Source organism: Oncorhynchus gorbuscha, linkage group LG02 (assembly GCF_021184085.1).
Source record: "Oncorhynchus gorbuscha isolate QuinsamMale2020 ecotype Even-year linkage group LG02, OgorEven_v1.0, whole genome shotgun sequence".
Taxonomy (NCBI): Eukaryota; Metazoa; Chordata; class Actinopteri; order Salmoniformes; family Salmonidae; genus Oncorhynchus; species Oncorhynchus gorbuscha.
Window position 1 is genome coordinate 39,521,346 of NC_060174.1, and position 10,807 is coordinate 39,532,152.

The following is a 10,807-nucleotide window of genomic DNA, read 5'->3' on the forward strand; positions in this document are numbered from 1 at the left end:
TCAGGTGAGTGCTATTTTAATGCACAGACAAACGGCGAACATAAGCCAACCCTCACGAACACACAGGGCGTAATGAACAAACAAATGCCCCAAACAGGGGGACTTAAACTGTCCAGGGAAAAGCCACAAAATGGGAAAACACAAAAACCCATAGACGTGCACACAAGTACACTAAACAGACGGTCACAATAATTAATCCCGCACAAGGAACCCTGTGGGCCGGCTTACTAATAAAGCCTTACTACCTAACTAAAAACAGGTGCACTCAATCAACACATAAGGAGGGGGAGGAAATAATCAGTAGCAGCTAGTAGGCCGGCGACGACGACTGCCGAGCGCCACCCGAACAGGAATGGGAGTGTCCTTCGGTCGGAGTCATGACACCCCTCAGGTACTCCCAATCTTTTAACAACACAATAAATGTGGATTGAGCCCTCATAATCTTTCCCTTAGGAGGTATTACAACAAGACAAAAAAAATAGTGTTTCTGTGTATTTAGTCCTATTGACCCAGGAGCCTCTTCATGCTTTAGTTCACCCTGACCCATCAGTTAGCCCTAATTCTCCTCCCTGTAACAAGGACAATGGCTATACTGTATATTCAAAAATGCCGAATTACCTAAAACGAAAGAATAGAGGAAAACAGGCGTCAGAATGGCGTCAGAATGCTAAGGAGGCCTCATCTTAGAATTTTGGCCCACCTTGGCATTCCCAGCATGTTGACTGTTTTTAGCATAAGAGCAGCTGCCAGCCTGTGCGCCCCTTTTCTGTCACTTTTAGAAAGAAGAGGGCAGAGACAGTGTCATTTGCTTTGCCGGTCAGCTGTTTAGGCAGTGCACCGATTGCTTTGAATTTGATATCGGCATTTGAACTTGGCCTTGTAAGCCTTGCTGCAATCTGATAGCCAGGGGTTCATTTCACTTTTTGGTGACCATTTGAAACCAAAGCTGTTTCATTGCTATTAAAATGTAGATTGTGACAGCTGTAAGCCTAATTGTTATTTTCATTTATTCGCAAAGTAGGCTAGTGCAATTTTGGTTTAATGTTGTCCAGTGGATGCTGGAGACTTGAAAATTTGAGGAGGATGGGAAACCCACGGTATAGGCACAGAGATGACGAAGTGTATTTACAAAATTGTCATAGACTAATTATTTTAACCTAAAGAATTAAAATTAATAAAGACATTTAAAGTACAACATTATGGGGAATGGGAATGAGAGGGCTACTTACACCGTGTTGGAAAGGGATCTCAGCTGTGATTGAATGAGGGTATGAGGCATGACTTGAGGTGTCCATAGGCTTGACCGGTGGAGGACAGGATTTGACTGGGAAGACAAAAAACTATAAGACAACACACGACACAGTTATTCAAAACAGCCAAGAATGAGTTAGTCCAAGCAAGGATTAAAATCATTGATGTGTAATAATGTGATTGTGTTAGCGATTGACTCTACATACAGTAATGAGAGAAAATTGATAGGGGTACTCACAGTGCTTGGAGGGGAAAGAATCAATGTGCCAATGGATGAGCGGATACATAAGACGTGGCTTCAGGTCATGTCAGGAGAAAGTTGACAATGGTTGTGGAGTGGAGTAGTCATCACCTCTTAATCAGCGAATAAGAGGGGACTTTAGCTGTAAATACAAACAGCATATACATTCCATTACAGCTGTGTCACGACTTCCAACCGAAGTCGGTTTCTCTCCTTGTTCGGGCGGCGTTCGTCGGTCGTCGTCGCCGGTCTTCTCGCCATCGTCGATCCACTTTTCACTTTCCATTTGTTTTGTCTTGTTTTCCTACACACCTGGTTTTCATTTCCCTCATTAATTGTTGTGTATTTAACCCTCTATTCCCCACATGTCTTTGTGTGGAATCGTTTGTTGTTTCGTATATGTGCACGCTAGACTGGTTTCTGCTGGGTTATGTCAACCCATATTGTGTTTAGTGTTCTTAGTGCCATGTGTTTTGTTCACCGAAATAAAAGGCTCCTTTGGCTAACCAACTTCTGCTCTCCTGTGCCTGACTCCTTACAGCCAGTTACACATACCTAACAAGCTGGCCATCGAGTTTCTCTATGAACTCTATAAACACAGACATGTCAAACACAGACTGTGCATCTCGCCCATGTGACACATTAAAGTACTCCAACAAACGATCCTGAATAAATGTTATTTATTTTATTTAACCTTTATTTAACTTGGCAAGTCAGTTAGGACAAATTCTTATTTACAATGACGGCCTAACAAAAGGCAAAAGGACTCCTGCGGGGGACGGGGGGACTGGGATTAAAAATATAAAAATAAATACAATATACAGTTGAAGTCGGAAGTTTACATGCACCTTAGCCAAATACATTTAAACTCAGTATTTCACAATTCCTGACATTTAATCCTAGTAAGAATTCCCTGTCTTAGGTCAGTTAGAATCACCACTTTATTTCAAGAATGTCAGAATAATATTAGAGAGAAATTTATTTCAGCTTTTATTTACATACGTACTCTCAATTAGTATTTGGTAGCATTGCCGTTAAATTGTTTAGATTAGGTCAAACGTTTTGGGTAGCCTTCCACAAGCTTCTCACAATAAGTTGGATGAATGTTGGCCCATTCCTCCTGATAGAGCTGGTGTAACTGAGTCAGGTTTGTCGGCCTCCTTGCTCGCACACGCTTTTTCAGTTCTGCCCACACATTTTCTATACGATTGAGGTCAGGGCTTTGTGATGGCCGCTCCAATACCTTGACTTTGATGCCAATTTGCCACAACTTTTGAAATATGCTTGTGGTCATTGTTCATTTGGAAGACCCATTTGCAACCAAGCTTTAACTTCCTGACTGATGTCTTGAGATGTTGCTTAAATATGTCCACATAATTTTCCTACCTCATGAAGCCATCTATTTTTTGAAGTGCACCAATCCCTCCTGCAGCAAATCAAATCAAATCATAGTTTATTTGTCATGTGCGCCGAATACAACAGGTGTAGTAGACCTTACAGTGAAATGCTTACATACAGGCTCGAACCAATTGTGAAAAAAGGTGTTAGGTGAACAATAGCTAAGTAAAGAAATAAACAACAGTAAAAAGACAGGCTATATACAATAGCAAGGCTATAAAAGTAGAGAGGCTACATACAGACAGACACTGGTTAGTCAGGCTGATTGAGGTAGTATGTACATGTAGATATGGTTAAAGTGACTATGCATATATGATGAACAGAGAGTAGCAGTAGCGTAAAAGAGGGGTTGGCGGGTGGTGGGTGGTGGGTGGCGGGACACAATGCAGATAGCCCGGTTAGTCAATGTGCGGGATCACTGGTTGGTCGGCCCAATTGAGGTAGTATGTACATTAATTTATAGTTAAAGTGACTATGCATATATGATAAACAGAGAGTAGCAGCACCGTAAAAAGAAACGATTGGGGGGAGCACACAATACAAATAGTCCGGGTAGCCGTTTGATGGTCTGTTCTGGAGTCTTATGGCTTGGGGGAAAAAACTGTTGAGGGACCTTTTTGCCTTAGACTTGGCTCTCCGGTACCGCTTGCCATGCGGTAGTAGAGAGAACAGTCTATGACAATTTTTAGGGCCTTCCTCTGACACCGCCTGCTTAGCCCCAGTGATGTACTGGGCCGTACGCATTACCCTCTGTAGTGCCTTGCGGTCAGAGCCCAAGCAATTGCCGTACCAGGCAGTGATGCAACCAGTCAGGATTCTCTCAATGTTGCAGCTGTAAAACCTTTTGAGGATCTCAGGACCCATGCCAAATCTTTTTAGTCTCCTGTGGGGGCATATGATTTGTCGTGCACGACTGTCTTGATGTGTTTGGACCGTTCTACTTTGTTGTTGATGTGGACACCGAGGAACTTGAAGCGCTCAACCTGTTTCACTACAGTCCCGTCGATGAGAATGGGGGTGTGCTCGGTCCTCGTTTTCCTGTAGTCCACAATGATCTCCTTAGTCTTGGTTACGTTGAGGAATAGGTTGTTATTATGGCACCACACGGCCAGGTCTCTGACCTCCTGCCTATAGGCTGTCTCAAAGTTGTTGTTGATCAGGCCTACCACTGTTGTGTCATCTGCAAATGTAATGATGGTGTTGGAGTCGTGCCTGACCATGCAGTCGTGGGTGAACAGGGAGTACAGGAGGGGACTGAGCACGCACCCCTGTGAAGCTCCAGTGTTGAGGATCAACGTGGCAGATGTGTTGCTACCTACCCTCACCACCCTCACCACTTGTCAGGAAGTCCAGGATCAAGTTGCAGAGGGAGGTGTTTAGTCCCAGGATACTTAGCTTAGTGGTGAGATTTGAGGGCACTATGGTGTTGAACGCTGAGCTGGTGTCCATGAATAGCATTCTCACATAAGTGTTCCTTTTGTCCAGGTGGGAAAGGGCAGTGTGGAGTGCAATAGAGATTGCATCATCTGTGGATCTGTTTGGGCATTGTGCAAATTAGAGTGGGTCTAGGTTTTCTGGGATAATGGTGTTGATGTGAGCCATTTACCAACCTTTCAAAGGACTTCATGGCTACGGACGTGAGTGCTACGGGTGTGTAGTCATTTAGGCAGGTTGCCTTTATGTTCTTGGGCACAGGGATTATGGTGGTCTGTTTGAAACATGTTGGTATTGCAGATTCAATCAGGGACATGTTGAAAATGTCAGTGAAGACACCTGCTAGTTGGTCAGCACATGCCCGGAGCACACATCCTGGTAATCCGTCTGGCCACGCAGCCTTGTGAATGTTGACCTGTTTAAAGGTCTTACTCACGTCGGCTACGGAGTGCATGATCACACAGTCATCTGGAACATCTGATGCTCTCATGCATGCCTCAGTGTTGCTTGCCTCGAAGCGAGCAGAGAAGTGATTAAGCTCATCTGGTAGGCTTGTGTCACTGGGCAGCTCGCAGCTGTGCTTCCCTTTGTAGTCTGTAATAGTTTCCAAGTCTTGCCACATAAGACGAGCGTTGGAGCCGGTGTAGTATGATTCAATCTTAGCCCTGTATTGACGCCTTGCCTGTTTGAGGGTTCGTTGCAGGGCATAGCAGGATTTCTTGTAAGCTTCCACATTAGAATCCCACTCCTTGAAAGTGGCAGCTCTACCCTTTAGCTCAGTGTGAATGTTGCCTGTAATCCATGGCTTCTGGTTGGGGTATGTACGTACAGTTACTGTGGGGATGACGTCCTTGATGCACTTATTGATAAAGCCAGTGACTGATGAGGTGTACTCCTCAATTCCATCGTAAGAATCCTGAACATGTTCCAGTCTGTTAAAGCAAAACAGTCCTGTAGTTTATATCTCCCACAATATTACATTTTATAAATTACTTTGGAGATTATTTATAGTCACATTGACTTATTTTATCTTCTGCTTCATCTGACCACTTTTTTTATAGACCGAGTCACTGGTGCTTCCTGCTTTAATTTTGCTTGCAAGCAGCAATCAGGAGGATAGAGATGGTGTCGGATTTACCAAATGGAGGGCGATAGAGAGTTTTGTACCCGTCTCTGTGTGTGGAGTACAGGTGATCTAAAAAAATGTCCCTCTGGTTGCACATTTAACACATTGATGGAAAATTGGTAGAACTGATTTTATAAACTTTGTATATTTTTTATTTTACCTTTATTTAACTAGGCAAGTCAGTTGAGAACAAATTCTTATTTTCAATGACGGCCTAGGAACAGTGGGTTTACTGCCCGTTCAGGGGCAGAATGACAGATTTGTACCTTGTTAGCTCAGGGGTTTGAACTTGCAACCTTCCAGTTACTAGTCCAACGCTCTAACCACTAGGCTACCCTGCCGCCCCATTTACATTTCCCTGCATTAAAGTCTCTGGCCACTAGGAGCGCCGCCTCTGGGTGAGTGGTTTCCTGTTTGCTTATTTCCTTTTACAGCTGACTGATTGCGATCTTAGTGCCAGCATCTGTCTGTGGTGGTAAATAAACAGCAACGAAAAGTATAGCTGAAAACTCTCTAGGTAAGTAGTGTGGCCTTTTTTTGTCTAATCCGAGGTAAGTGATCGCTCTCCTGATATCCATAAGCTCTTTTTTGCCGTCGGTTACGGTTACAGAAACATTATGTACAAAATAAGTTACAAATAAAGTGTTTGATGGGGTTTACACAACTCCAGCCGATGCTTCGCATTGCACGTGGTGATCTTAGGCTTGTGTGACTGCTCGGTCATGGGAACCATTCATGAAGGTGCCGACGAACAGTTCTTGTGCTGACATTGGTTCCAGAGGCAGTTTGGAACTCGGTAGTTAGTGTTGCAACTGAGGACAGGCGATTTTTATGTGCTACACGCGTCAGCATCCGCCGGTCCCATTCTGTGAGCTTGTGTGGCCTACCACTTCGCGGCTGAGCCGTTGTTGCTCCTAGATGTTTCCACTTCACAATAACACTTACAGCACTTACACTTGACAGGGGCAGATCTAGCAGGGCACAAATGTGATGAACTGACTTGTTGGAAAGGTGGCATCATATGACAGTGCAAAGTTGAATGTCATTGAGCTCTTCAGTAAGGCCATTCTACTGCCGATGTTGCATGGCTCTCTATGGAAGTTGCATGGCTCTGTGCTCGATTGTATATGTCTGTCAGCAATGGATGTGGTTGAAATAGCAATGGATGTGGTGCCCCAGGACTACCTGACATGATGGCTCCTTGCTGTCCCCAGTCCACCTGACTGTGCTGCTGCTCCAGTTTCAACTGTTCTGCCTTATTATTATTTGACCATGCTGGTCATTTATGAACATTTGAACATCTTGGTCATGTTCTGTTATAATCTCTACCCGGCACAGCCAGAAGAGGACTGGCCACCCCACATAGCCCGGTTCCTCTCTAGGTTTCTTCCTAGGTTTTGGCCTTTCTAGGGAGTTTTTCCTAGCCACCGTGCTTTTACACCTGCATTGTTTGCTGTTTGGGGTTTTAGGCTGGGTTTCTGTACAGCACTTTGAGATATCAGCTGATGTACGAAGGGCTATATAAATAAATTTGATTTGATTTGATTTGAAATAGCCAAATCCACTAATTTGGAGGAGTGTCCACATACTATTGGGTATACACTGTACATGACCCTAAGCATGATGGGATGTTTTATTTTCTTAATTAACCTGAGTGAAATCCCCTAGTTTCAACATGGTTCTTCTGAATGGCTCCATACACAAAAAAAGAACATTGATTTACATTTGAATCGCACATAGTCTTATACATGAGTTTAAGACATGGCTTACAAGTGTAAAACATTTAATTATATAGAAACTTACTATGAGGAATGGTCTTCAGAAAAATAATCCCCGAAACAGGATACCCCCTTCCCAGTCCAGGTTATGGAGATGGCAAGACGGTTTTGACAGAATACAAGGTAGCATCCGCCACACTGAAACCTAAGATACAAAATGCAAGAGAAGTATTAGAAATGACACAACGTTAACAAATGTGTCCCACCCCGCTACAGCAAGGAATTCTTTAGCACTTTTCGAGTTAAGGGTGTGTTGCAATATCTATCAATTTAACCACTTTCGCAGTAAAATATTTGTACACAACCATCCATTTCATATATGGGAGACCGTTGAGATAAAACATAGTTGTGTTTTCTTAAATGTCAGGCATATATGCGACTAAACTTTTGGTGTTGTGTCTGCCTCATTGTCTCTCTCTTTGTCTCAATGCCCACTCTCTCCTGCTTTAATCTTAGTAAATTAAATAAAAAATCACTCATGTCAGTCAGGGTTTCAGGGTTTGCATAATTTAAAACTATTGAAAATGTAAATTAATCTGAAGACATAAGTCAAAATGGGCCTAAATTGTACTGTAGGATTGAATAACTTTTTTATTAAACTCAGGGGCTTGCTGTTAATCAGTTTCCATCTGCAGACACTATTATTATAATGCACTGGTGCAGCCATGATAGCAATGAATCTGGAGGGATGGAGTGGAGGCTGGTGACTTGAAACATTTTGGAGGATGGGAGACCCATATTATTGGCGCGGAATGTTGGGAGACAAGAAAAAAATTGTATTCAGGCCCCTTTTTCCACATTTTGTCACGTTACAGCCTTATTCTAAAATTATTCAAATTTTTTTTTTTTTTTTTTTTTTAATCTCATCAATCTACAAACAATACCCCATAATGACCAAGCAAATTTAAAAAATATATATTTTGCTTATTTATTAATAAACAAAACCCTGAAATATTACATTTGCATAAGTATTCAGACCCTCCACTTAGTACTTACAGCCTCGAGTCTTCTTGGGAATGAAGCGAAAAGCTTGGCACACCTGTATTTGGGGAGTTTCACCCTGATCCTCTTCAGCTCTGTCAGGTTGGATGGGGAGCTATTTTAACATATCTCCAGAGATGTTCAATCGGGTTCAAAGTCCTGGCTCTGGCTGGGCCACTCAAGGACATTCAAAAACTTGTCCCGAACCCACTCCTGCGTTGTCTTGGCTGTATGCTTCGGTTCATTGTTCTGTTGGAAGGTGACATTTCACGCTCTGGAGCAAGTTTTCAGAAAAGATCGCTCTGTACTTTGCTCCGTTCATCATTGCCTCAATCCTGACTAGTTTCCCAGTCCCTGCCGCTGAAAAACATCCCCACAGCATGATGTTGCCACCACAATTCTTCACTGTAGGGATGTTCCCTGGTTTCAATCTTGGTTTCATCAGACCAGAGAATCTTGTTTTTCATGGTCTGAGAGTCTTTAGGTGCCTTTTGGTAAACTCCAAGCAGGCTGTCATGTGCCTTTTACTGAGGAGTGGCTTCAGTCTGGCCACTCTACCATAAATGCCTGATTGGTGAAGTGCTGCAGAGATGGTTGTCCTTCTGGAAGACTCACCCATCTCCACAGATGAACTCTAGAGCTCTGTTAGAGTGACCATCAGGTTCTTGGTCACCTCCCTGACAAAGTCCCTTCTCCCCCGATTGCTCAGCTTGGTCGGGCAGACAGCTCTAGGGACATGGTTGTTCCAAACTTCTTACATTTAAGAATGATGGAGGCCACTGTGTTCTTGGGGACCTTCAATGCTGCATTAATGTTTTGGTACCCTTCCACAGATCTGTGCCTCAACACAATAATGTCTCGGAGCTCTATGGACAATTCTTTTGACCTTATTGCTTGGTTTTTGCTCTGAAATGCGATGTCAACTGTGGGACCTTATATGGACAGGTGTGTCTAGTTTGTTATATAGTTTTATATAGTTTGTCGAAACATCTCAAGGATGATCAATGGAAACAGGATGCACCTGAGCTCAATTTCAAGTCTCATAGCAAAGGGTCTGAATACTTATGTACATATGTTATTTCTGTTTTTAATATTTTTACACATTTTCAAATATATAAAAACCTGTTTTTGCTATGTGTAGATTGCAGAGATTTTTTTTGGTATCCATTTTAGAATACATTTGTAACGTAACAAATTGTGGAAAAAGTCAAGGGGTCTGAATACTTTCCAAAGCCACTGTATATCAACAGCAGTCTCAGTCAAAAGTCAGTTACTATTTTCTCATTCTCAAAGTTTTTCCTTAGACTTAATGTTAGGGCCAGGCATCCCGCTAGCAGGACAACTTCCAGAGAAACTGGAGGGCGCGCAATTCAAATAATCATAAAAAGTTTTGATATTAAGACATTAAGTTTATGATGTCCTAATTCTCTCTGGGCCAATTTTGTCTTTGTTGCTGAGAAAAAGGGGAGATAAGGGTTCCTTTGTTGGAACATAGCAGTGGCACCAAAAGGTCTCTGATGACCTTGCCCCCTTCATATATGTGGGTCATAAACGGGGTCTGCTAATTATCTCCTGACCTTCAGCAGGTCATAACAGTCGTAACAGGATGCTGGGGAGAGCTGGGTTGTTTGTCTTGTGATAGGCTTGAAAGGGGTACAGTTTACAGAATCATGGGCTCGACACAACAAAATGGACTATAAATACACAACGTTACCAATTTGTTTACGCTGACCAGATGAACAGGCTGCTCCTTTAAGTAATTTACAGTTTTTCAGAATAATGTTTTCATCCCATTTAGCTTGTAAGATCTCTAATGTTTAGATACATAAATGTTGTAGCAGCCTAGGGTAAAGAGCTCTTGCTAGTGTCTGTCCGGAGTGATTATATGTTGTAGCCTTAGCTAAAAATAGCTAAAAAATACCGGAGAAAGGTAGAAAGCCTACTTTAGCACGCTGAGAAAATGCACTGTGTCTACCTCTCTTTTTAATCTCGCTTTTACTAGATGATGCAATTGAAACAATCAAATCATTCTGAATTGATTTCGACATCCAAGAGAAGACAGTAGAAACTTCCATATACTCAGCAAATAAAGCATCGTAACGTGCAATTACTTCTGCAAGCTGTAGTTGCCCTTATTAGCTGAACATTCCCTCTCATCGTGCCCCTAAGTATATTATATTATTATATTATTATTATTATATATTATAAAAGCCAACGAAGATGCTTGTAACCCTGTTTATTCTTACCTTCTCGTTGCGCATTTTGATTACGCAGACTTTTGTCTGTTACGTGATTGATGCTGCTTTTTCTAAGAAGCTTGAATCTGATGTGGGACATGAAAGGGGTTCTTCAACAAAAAATCCACTACAATGGTGTTAGGATTAACTAGCCATTCTGGTGGAGAAAACTGCACAATGGTAGCTAGCTACTGTAACGTTTGAAATAAATTGCACTAACTCCACACAAAAATAAACGTATAAAACCAAGAAAACAATATATGATCCAGCTCCTCCCTCTTATATAGTTTGAAGAAACTAATTTGAATTTTATAATAAAAAATAAAAAATGCTCAACTATCACTCTTCACTCTCATTCTCT

At 42.2% G+C, this 10,807-nt stretch overlaps 1 long non-coding RNA gene across 1 annotated transcript; it reads right to left on the reverse strand.

Moving 5' to 3' along the window:
- Positions 1 to 1,229: 1,229 nt before the first annotated feature.
- On the reverse strand, positions 1,230 to 10,590 carry LOC123995362. Its single transcript, XR_006831820.1, has 4 exons — positions 10,456 to 10,590; positions 7,254 to 7,373; positions 1,490 to 1,634; positions 1,230 to 1,340 (listed from the first exon to the last, which is right to left on the reverse strand). It is a non-coding gene; the product is annotated as an uncharacterized LOC123995362 (long non-coding RNA).
- Between the last annotated feature and the right edge of the window lie 217 nt (positions 10,591 to 10,807).